Source organism: Lepisosteus platostomus, chromosome 2 (assembly GCF_059453375.1).
Source record: "Lepisosteus platostomus isolate fLepPlt1 chromosome 2, fLepPlt1.hap1, whole genome shotgun sequence".
NCBI lineage: Eukaryota > Metazoa > Chordata > Actinopteri > Semionotiformes > Lepisosteidae > Lepisosteus > Lepisosteus platostomus.
The window spans coordinates 12,215,223-12,225,612 of NC_142612.1; positions in this window are offsets into that span (position 1 = coordinate 12,215,223).

Genomic DNA, 10,390 nt, shown 5'->3' on the forward strand with positions numbered 1-10,390 from the left:
AATCTGCCTAAATTATTGTTAAATACAGTGTGACCTGACTGGAATGCATAACCTCAACGAAGAGAGGTACAGGGGTACAGTCTGTAAAATAGCCAAATAATTTGGGCAAAATTAACATTTTGGGCACCTCTGCCAGGTCACTGGTTCATCCTTTCTTGTTGTGAAAAGCCACAGCATTAGTTCACTATTAGTTTTGCTATAAACTGTGACAAGTATTTCCTGGAGATGATAGCTTGAAATTTGGAAGCCCAACGTCTGCAAGGAGACATGATATGATGAGAGAATATGTTCATACAGTATATCAACAGTTAAAAATCTTAGCAGTAACCATACTTCTAGAATCAATATACTGTAGGTAAGATAAGGGGTTTAGAAAATGTAATATGGATTTTCCCAATATGACAACTTGTTCCAGAAACACATTTTTAAGTCTAAATGTATGCTAACCCTGTTCAAAAACCACTTAAATACATTTATTATATATTGTATACTGTTAACTTACATGCTGCAACAAAATTCAGAGTTAAAGCTTTTTGTTGCTAATGTAATGGGAATTATATTATAGTGTATATAATAGGAATAATAGTGGGAATATATTTGTATTTTTTGTTATAAGAAATAATCATTTAAAGAACTTATAAAACACTTGAAATTCTTTCATTCAGGGTTACCTCTGCTTTGCACAAAAAGACACACTAGTAGTTATTTCTATATTGCAACCATCTTAGTAATCATCTGTACTTTAGCTCTCCTTACATGTGTCTCCAGTCGCAACTGAGGCTATTTTGTTCAAGTACTCTGGTGTATTATTGGCACTATGGCAGTGGAGGAGCTTGCCTTACGTAACAAAAACCAGGACAACTCCATGGACATAAGTCAGACAAACTCATGCTGTGACAACCATGCATTTCCAAATACAGTTGCTTCCTTTAATTCATTTCCTGACCAACCTATTTCAATTCTGAGAGAGTATGCTCTTACATTGAAGAGGATTTTGCCAAAAAACATTATTGACATGATCATGCAGTGCGGTAAAGTATCCAGTTGTGCAGCTGTGTCATTTGTGAAAATGGAACACATTTAATGAGAAAATTAAAAATAAGAAAAGCTGCAAAAGGGTGGAGGTTATTCGGACCAGTGTTATAATTTAAGACTATTTTATTCGGACTACTGTACCAACATCAAATATGCTCACTTTTTATAACCATGCCTAAAATTAGGGAGTACTGCTATATTGGTTCTTGTGATGATCAATAATTAAGTATTTCTGAATTGAGTTATACAGTACTCAATTTGAAAAATTACATTTGCATCCAACTTTAATCAACCCATGTGTTGTGGAACACATTATTTAATCCTAATCATAAAATGAAAAGTGAATTTGCATACTAAAACTTATTATTAATTATTATTACATGTATTACTATTATTATTATTTTTTATTCAGTTGTTACAAGAATGCATTATCTCTTAATGATTCAAACTCCAAAAACATTTTTAAAGTATTTTTTTGTAAACATTTGAGTGACCTTTAAACATCTTTCATGCTCTGATTTCAGCTTCCACAGGAAAGGCTTATATTTTACATATCCCCCTCAGACACTATTTTTCAAATTTCAATTTTATGCCTATAATGGCTCTTCTCTTGTGGATTGCATCGAGAATACTCAATTCTTGCCAGGCTTCATCTGAAAAGAAATAATAAATTCTTATAAACCATGGCGCAGGTGGGAAACCTAACATTGTACAATTTCACACTTGGGGTCCAACGGGACTGCATTCATAATGCATGCACTGTAGCTAGCGAAATCTTGAACAGACAATATCATTTACGGAAACATTTTTTAATAAAAAATTCCAGTATATTATAGATAATAAAGGAAAAGCAACACATAATATGTTGGGTAAAGGTGTTTCAAAATATATATTGGTTCCTTATAAGCTGCATTTTAACTTACTTTGTTGCTGCTATTAAAAATAAACAATAAAAAGTGTTTTGAGATCAGAAATCATTATTTCAAATGCGGGATAAGAATAGAATGGACAGTGTAGGGCTGGAAACACACTCAAACAATTATTTCGATATTAAATACAGTAGTGAACCAATATTTAAATCTGGATCAAGGACATCCCAAGTTCAAATAAGCAAAGCTGTTCACAGTACAATTGTTTTTTATCTTGTATGGGTTTTTGGAAACAAGCAAGAATTAAACAAAGTCTCTTTAATGAGATGAGCATATCCAGTGAAAGTAATACATTTTTGGCATTAAAATGGTCCATTTTATATAATTGCCTACACAAAACAGCAATTTACCTCATGATTTTCTTATAGGTAACTGTATCTTAATGGAAGTACCACATGTAAAGCTATTGTATACACTCTACAGTGAATCCAGACAGAAAAAGCATTTTCTACTCATTTAAATACCGAAATAATTGTTTTTCATACAACTTGAAAATATAAAGGTGACATTTGAGGTATTATAAGAAGGCACAATAAATAACAAATGTAATGGTTACCAATGGTTACCAATGAATGCATTATTATGCTGCAGCATTTTAAATGACCTAGATATCAAGTTAATTAGCATCAATGGAAGCACCAGAGGCTCCTACCAAAAGTTAAATTTCTTCAGTTACTGTACAGTCACAGGGGTTTTCTTAAGTTTGCCTAAAATAGTACTGTACATACTGTAAGAACAAATAAAGATAAAGATACATATTAGTGTGCTATTCTACTAAATATTATAAAAACTGTAACCACAAAAAGTCAAAAATGTAATTAAAAGCAATACACTATAGACTATAACAATCATGTCTATGGTTTTGTACCAGTTAGAATACCTTAATTACTGCTTTTTCTCCAGACCATTCTCCAGACCAAATGACTGAGAATTCATTTGAAATGCTTAATTGCCACCCACAACACTGAGCTCCACACTATTTCGAATGATAGCAGTACCTTTCTTCTCAGTCTGAATTATACAGGAGGCCATTTACAAACCTGTCATTCATGAGAGATGGTATTAGTGTAGAGCTGGAGAAATCAGATATTAGTCATCTCTTACATGGCAAAAATCTGTCATAGCTTTTTATATGTGTTCATTTACATTTAATGCAGGGTCAGAATTTGAACAAGCAACAGTGACAATAACAACAATAATATTAAAAAATAATGATTATAATTCACATTAATATTTTCTAAGAAGGTGAAAAACCAAGCAATAGCATTCGCTTAAAACTGAATGCTAAAAATAAGAAACATATCAGGTACTATATATTGTACCCTACATATTGTAGCGCCCAGCTGCATTAGTACCAGTTACTGTCATTTTGTTCTACTGTAATTATAGGACTTCAGATTGTCAAGCCAGTAAAAGGCTCTCAGTCTCATGCATGGAAGATTTGTAGCCATTGGTGTGTACAGCACATGATAACAGTCAAACCTCATACTGTTTAACAACTAGATGACAAGAATCAATGTATTCCATGCTTTTCCATCAGAAAACATTTAAACATTTATAAAGACAAACCAACTGTGGTAAAAACAAATACTAAATGTGATATGGTGTGGTTTGAAAACAATATTTTTGAAACACCCGTGTATTATCCATCAGGTACAAACATTTAAAAGAAAAATGTATGAGAAGCTTGAAGTTGCACATTTTTTAAATTAAAAAATGTAAATTAAATCATCATTCTAAATACTTCATGTTCACTTATTACTTTTTTCTAGCAGTTATGGTTTTACCATAATTCGGTGTACATAAAAATTAGTATATTATATACCCAGAACAATATACCATTTAATTTCAGTTAATGCATGTTTTGTCTAGGAATGCGCACATTAAGATCTTAATAATTTCATAAAGATTATTTCTCGGATTTGCCTAACCAGGATTCTGGGATTAAACAAACTGAAATGGTTTGTTACAGAGTTAGAACGTCACTTTATTAGTGAGGGTAAAACAGAATGTGTTTCTAGAAAGTTCAAGGAAAGGCAAATTTCAGTAAAACAGGTGGAAGTGATACAAAGCAAGAGGTGTTCATTGAATCCAAGAGTACATTTGGCAATTGTACAAAGCAAAGCACTTTAGTCACACCTTCTAAACATTGATGCCACAAAATATGCTGGAATAAACAAATTGCTTTCAGAGAACTAAAACATAAACAACAAAAAGAAACTATGGAGGAATCCAGACATTTTTGTCTTTAAACAAAACAATTTGTTCAACAATTGCTGTTAACAAGTAGCTGGGAGTTTTCCCAACAGTCCTGAAAGGTCAACCCCATCTCTAGAAAAAACACTATAGTGTATGAGTGAGAGCTTTTGGAAAACTATAATTTGTGTTACTCAGTAGGTACAATGTAGAAGTCTTTTCTCACATTTATAACTTTTTTTCCAATCAATTTTGACTTTTATTTTGTGTGAGTATATGTTCATGTTTATAAATACACTTAAAATTGTAAGTGATTTTTACATCAGATATTGTAATGGATTAACTGAAATTTCCATTCATAGTTTTATTTCTTTAGTTGGTTTGTTTTCGAAAGGCATTGAAAATGGCTTTGACTCGTCCTTACATTGTATTTATCAGTTGGATTGGGTAAAGTTAAATTAGGTTGTTTGTTTTAATGAAAGAAACAATATCCATTCATTATGTTTTATTTTTATGAGAAAATATTGGTGTCAAATTGGGAAGACATTTTTTGTATTTGAGATTATGACAGATGCATTCCAATCAATAATTACCAAAATGATAAATCTGCTCTTCCAGCTGCTTTGTTTTTTTAGTGTAATCAAGGTTCTGAAAAGAAGGCCATAAATTGTTGGAACAGTTGCCACGGAAACTAAATTTAACCTGCTGATAATGAAAATGAGTCCAGAGTGCAGATGCCTAATTTCAGTTCATTTTAAATGTCTTTTTAGATATATTTACAGACCTGTTGAAAACAAAATATTATATCTTTATATATTCTCTGTCATGCTTTTCTCCTAATTGTAAGACCTTGTACAAAATGTAATTTAAGCAGGCAAAAAATAATAAAATGCAAAAACATCTACAAAATGGTACAATTTCATTTTTGAAATGCATTTAGAATATCTAATTTTAAATTGGCAAGGTAAAACTTGGAAATATAAACTGAAAGAAGATTATTTTAAATATGCCAATATAAAGTACGGTATACGGTATTTCAGTTAAAATTTTGTCCCTGTTTGTAAGCAATGTAAATGTAGTCGCACTTAATAAATTGGCTTTCAAAGAATAATATATATTTTTAAAGAATCTGTTCAATTTGAAAAGGCAGGAATGATTCTCTTTTTTTACATTGCAAAATTTTCTAATAAGGTCTTGTTAAAAAATCTAATACTGGGTTTACAGTAAGTGCTACAGTATTTCCCATAATAAAGTTGTATTGTTGTATAAAGCAAAGTTTATCAGTCCAGATCCAGGAATGACCTCAGTGTCTTCTGGCTTTCAGAATAACCAAGCCTTTTCTTCAGTAACCTGTTGGAAATGTCTTTGAAGTACTTGTTTTTTAATAGATCTAGCTTTTAAACAGTAGGACATGATTAGAAATTAGCATGAATGCTTCGACAGATGCTAGATTTCAGAACTCTTCTTATTAAGGGTTACTTTTTAGCTAAATAATTTATCATTGACTACTGTATGTGTATCACAAAAAAGATTATTGTGGGTATTTAAGACCTAGGAAAGAAAATATTAAAGATCATAGGGGAAACACAAAAAATAAGCAGATAACCCTGCAAAAGCCCTGAAAGATAAGAGAATGCCATGTGATTATAGTGCTTATAATGGAGCTTAAAGCATATGTAAAGTACATTCTGGATTGCCAAGCTCTTTTGAAGTAGTGTTAATGTGTTTGTGCTGGAGCCCTGTGAGCCTGGGTCTGGATACCTGTTAGAATTCAGATTAATGGCCCTATTCCAGTTATTGCACAAATAGACCAAACTTCCCTACTTTCAGGTGATCTGACACAGTATATGTGCTCAATACTAAATATTGTATGTCTCCTTGTTAATCTAAGAATTCTTTGACAGTATTCATGCAGAGTATCCTGTTTAAGTGTAATAAGGAAGGTTTAGAACTGTAATAATGCAGGGCCCTGTGTTACATAATCCTTGAAACAAAATTTCAGTTGTACATTAATCATAATGTACAACAGTACATCACAGCTTTAATATTAAATATAAAAAAACAATATTTGAGTATTATTTAATATACTTATACAGTAATACTTATAAGCGGTATGTTCATTAATGTCAACACATCTGTGTGTGTGAACAAACAAGATAATAAATCTGACACTAGAAAGACTAAAAATAATGTACAGTAATTTCCTTAAAGGAGACAGCATGAATTGTCTTCAAGAGTATACTATATGCCATTAAAATACTGTCTTTGAATGTTTTCGATTGCAGATTGTCTGACTCTGTAAGACGGAGGGGATTGTGAAGGGTTTGGTGTGGAGCTTGGGGTCATGCTCTGTCTGAACACTGGCAGAATTTAATGGATGAGGCTTAAAGACTTGTAGCTATCTCATTTGAGCAACAATAGCGTCATGTGTGTTTAAGTCCTGAGCACCAGGGAGTGGAAGCTAAAAATGAGAAGTAGCCTCATTTCAACATGCTCAATGTTACTGTACATGGAAATTCCAACAGGTTTATAATTATTCCTCTGAAATACAGAACACTACTACGTATTTAATGTGGGGCTATCAATGTAATATGTAGTCTTTTTGTTATGACTCTTTGGTGGTTCAATATTGGGTATTTAAATGAATTTGTATTAAGTACTCAAATCAGAAGATAGATTTAAACAAGTAATTTAAGAGAAACAATTCAGACAGTTTATTCACCTAAAATATGCATGAATATAAACATGATAAGCATTATTGCATATTCCTTTGATGTAGCAAGCTTCTGGTTGTTTTTGTTATCCCTTCTTTTGTTGCAGCCAAGAGGTTGGTTTTCAGGGGACAAAAGTGTTTGAAGAACTTTTTAATGAAAAAAATCACTCATTAATAAAATCATTGTGCAAATCAATTGCTAGTAAAGGCTATAATCTCTATTTAAAACCATAGTCAATATAAGTGAAAGACAGATTTAAAAATTTAGTTTGTGACAAAATATTGAAATATTCACAGTATATGCATGAATAAAAAATGTTTTGAAAGCTTGGAAATTCAGCTAAAGATATTCAAAAAGTACACAAAAGAGGAATTGCAGAAAAGGTTCATCCCCACTATAATCCTATTATCCTTGATAAATTGCCTTAGTGATTAAATTCAAATGTATTGCTTTGCCATAGTCATCATCATTTAGAGAACTGCTGTATTTTCCATCTTAGGTACCTTTAAAACCATGAATATTTACCTCATTTTGAATCTCATTGTTTGATTCCATTATTTTTATCCAATACTGGACAACCCTGTTAAATTATTACCAGCAGGCACGGATATTTATCTGAAAGTAAACCAGCATGTCTACAAGGTTGCCATGAATATAAATTACCAAATTCTGAGCTTTTTGACCACTTCAAACTCTGAATTAGGTCACCTAAGCCTGTGAAACAATGAAAGAAGGACAAGTCATGTGATCTAATGAAGGACATTAAAAATATTTCAAATATGTTAAATGTATCGATTTTCAACAAACAAGAAAAATAAATCTTTTGTACCTTTGTCTAGTCAAAATGTAAAAGTTTAAAAAAAAACTCATTTCAGATTAAGGTCTTTTAAATTCTTAGACTAGATTATGTTATTGGATATAACCTGTTCCTAGATTCTTCTCAAATGTATTGCCACAAAGGACATGCTGTACTGGATATTTATTTTCAGGTATCAAAAAAACCTTCAGAACCTTCCACAAGTAAATACCCTGACTCGTTTTTCTGTAGCAAGAGCACACGTGACAATATTGTTCACATATATACTGTTACGGTGTGACTGTTACTGTTACGGACCCTAAGCAGAATCCTCTGAACTCAAAAGTGCCAGCCGAAATTTATCCAAAAACGTGGCCAGGAGGTCAGGCCAGGGTCGCAACGCCGCAATGCCGCAACGGTAGGTAAAACCCAATACTGAGCAAGGAGTGGTGTGTCAAGTTGGTTTAAGCAGGCAGGTAGAAGAAGGTGTGTCTGATTAGTTCATTGGAAACTGCACTGGAATGTGATGGAGTTGATTAAGGGTGGTGAGTTCTCTGAGGGCATGACTTAACATGTACAGTACCTGCTAAATTAAGTATTAAATATAGCAATAAATTGAGATTAATTCCATACTAAAAAAATAGATTAAATAAGAAGTAACACTATTTTCAGCTCACAAGATGAAGCAATTCCTTACTTGTTCCTATACCTATTAAACATACTGTAGAACATGCACAGTAAGTCTAATAAATAACTTAATCAACTAAACAATTATTGTTGAATCCTACAAAGGAGACACGAGTGTGTATGAAGCAGGCATTACCTTTATTACGTATGTATACGGGAGCCAAAGCCGATGAAGCACTGACCCAACTTATTGATACAAAAGGACGCTTTTTATACAAAATCACAAACAGAAAACCCACCCAGAACAGTTTCAGTACAATTCCATGCCATATATGGTGTAAAGCAAAGGCTGCTAGACTTGGTACGTTATAAACTGTAAGAATATTCTTGGGTTCCTTTATTATTTAAGCAGACATTATGTACTTCTAGATTTTGTTAATCTTAGTTTAAGCAGATATATCAGGCACTCTCAGTTCTGGTCAGGCTGCCCGAGGCTGGCTCGGCCCTTCACGTTTCAGGCATGTAGCCAGCTCACACTTAAGTTGCAGTTAGTAATTTTCCATTACTCTAGCAGGATAGTTAGTACTGTAAATGATGTTGGTAAATTGTTTACACAATAAAAGAAAACTAATGAAATAAGAGAAATAACTGTTTGATCCCTCATTATTAATACATTTTAATAAGTTTATACGTTTCATGGAAAAATCAACTTTCTATACAGAAAAAGAAGATTTCATACAATCTCAAATTGTTCTATAATTTTACACCTCAGGTTTTATCAATTTAACTTTTAAATGGAGGCAAGCAGCTAATTTCAACAATGAAAAGTGATATTCTGAAGGTACAACATCCTGAAATATTTATCTATTGCGTGCAAAAAATCTGTTAATTCTACTTTGCTTTTAACTGTTTGTGCTGTTTTGGAACACATAAAATGGATACAAAACATTTTTAATAAGCATTAGATGTATGTTATGTAGCACACCCCTTTAAATAATGCAAAGATATTCATTTCTGCACACGCTAACAGTCAAAGATTTAACATATCCTCCATGTCATTATGGCTTAACAGTAGAAGTGAGACTTTTGTATTTGCTACAAAAAAATTCCTTTCGTTTTGTAATAAATAACAAAAGCAGTAAATATATTGATTATGCTTGCAGATTTATTTCAAGATATTTTTATGCTGGAGTAATAGTGAATCATACTTGTTGAACTGTATAATATCTGATGTCCTTTACCCAGTTTTCATCTGACCAAGCTACAGAAGCTGATATCGTTAGAAGGGACAGTAAATCTAACTTCACCTCACTTTAAAAGGTCTTCCTTAATTTGATTAGCCTTTCTTACAGTATTTGAGATGCCACTGTGGCATTAGTTGTGAGGTGACTTGTGCTGCTTCTATTTTCAGTGAAGTGTTTAGATTCTTCAAATTAAGCCTATGAACTTTTTAGGTCAATACAAACACAATGCATATACTGTAGTATACATAAGTTTGATAAAGAAAATCCATTCTATTGGGTAAACTCTTTCTCTTTTATCATTTCCACTGGAACAAGAAGTATACAGTATATGGTGTCAAAAATGGTTGGTTCAAACCTTACCCCTAACCTGGCCTGAAATGTATGCATCTTTAAATACAGTGTCAACAGCATTTTTCAGCTGATTGAAAACCTGCCTGTATAAAATTCATGATTGAAGATGAAAAATTTGAAAGAGTGTTTATGAATGGATTTGGTTGTTTTAGGCTCATATTTTTGGGATTGAGGAACGTTTTCAAATATGATGAACGGAAGGCTTCAAACATAGGTAGCAGTGTTGCTAAATTTAAGACGCAGCTAAGATTAGGGTTAGCAATCCCAGAGTAGTTCGACATCTTTTAACCCCAGGGCTGTACTTTGGGGCCCAAGTGAATTTTAGGCTTTTCTCCCATCTTCACTTTTTTTGGGGACAAAAAAAGATTTGGCCGCTTCAATTATATTGCACAGTACAGGAAGTGTGCCCCCAAACTATAAGTAAGTCATATTAAAATTGATAAGTATGAAATGTATGCTCATTTACAAACCATATTAACCGCATGTTTCAACTGATTT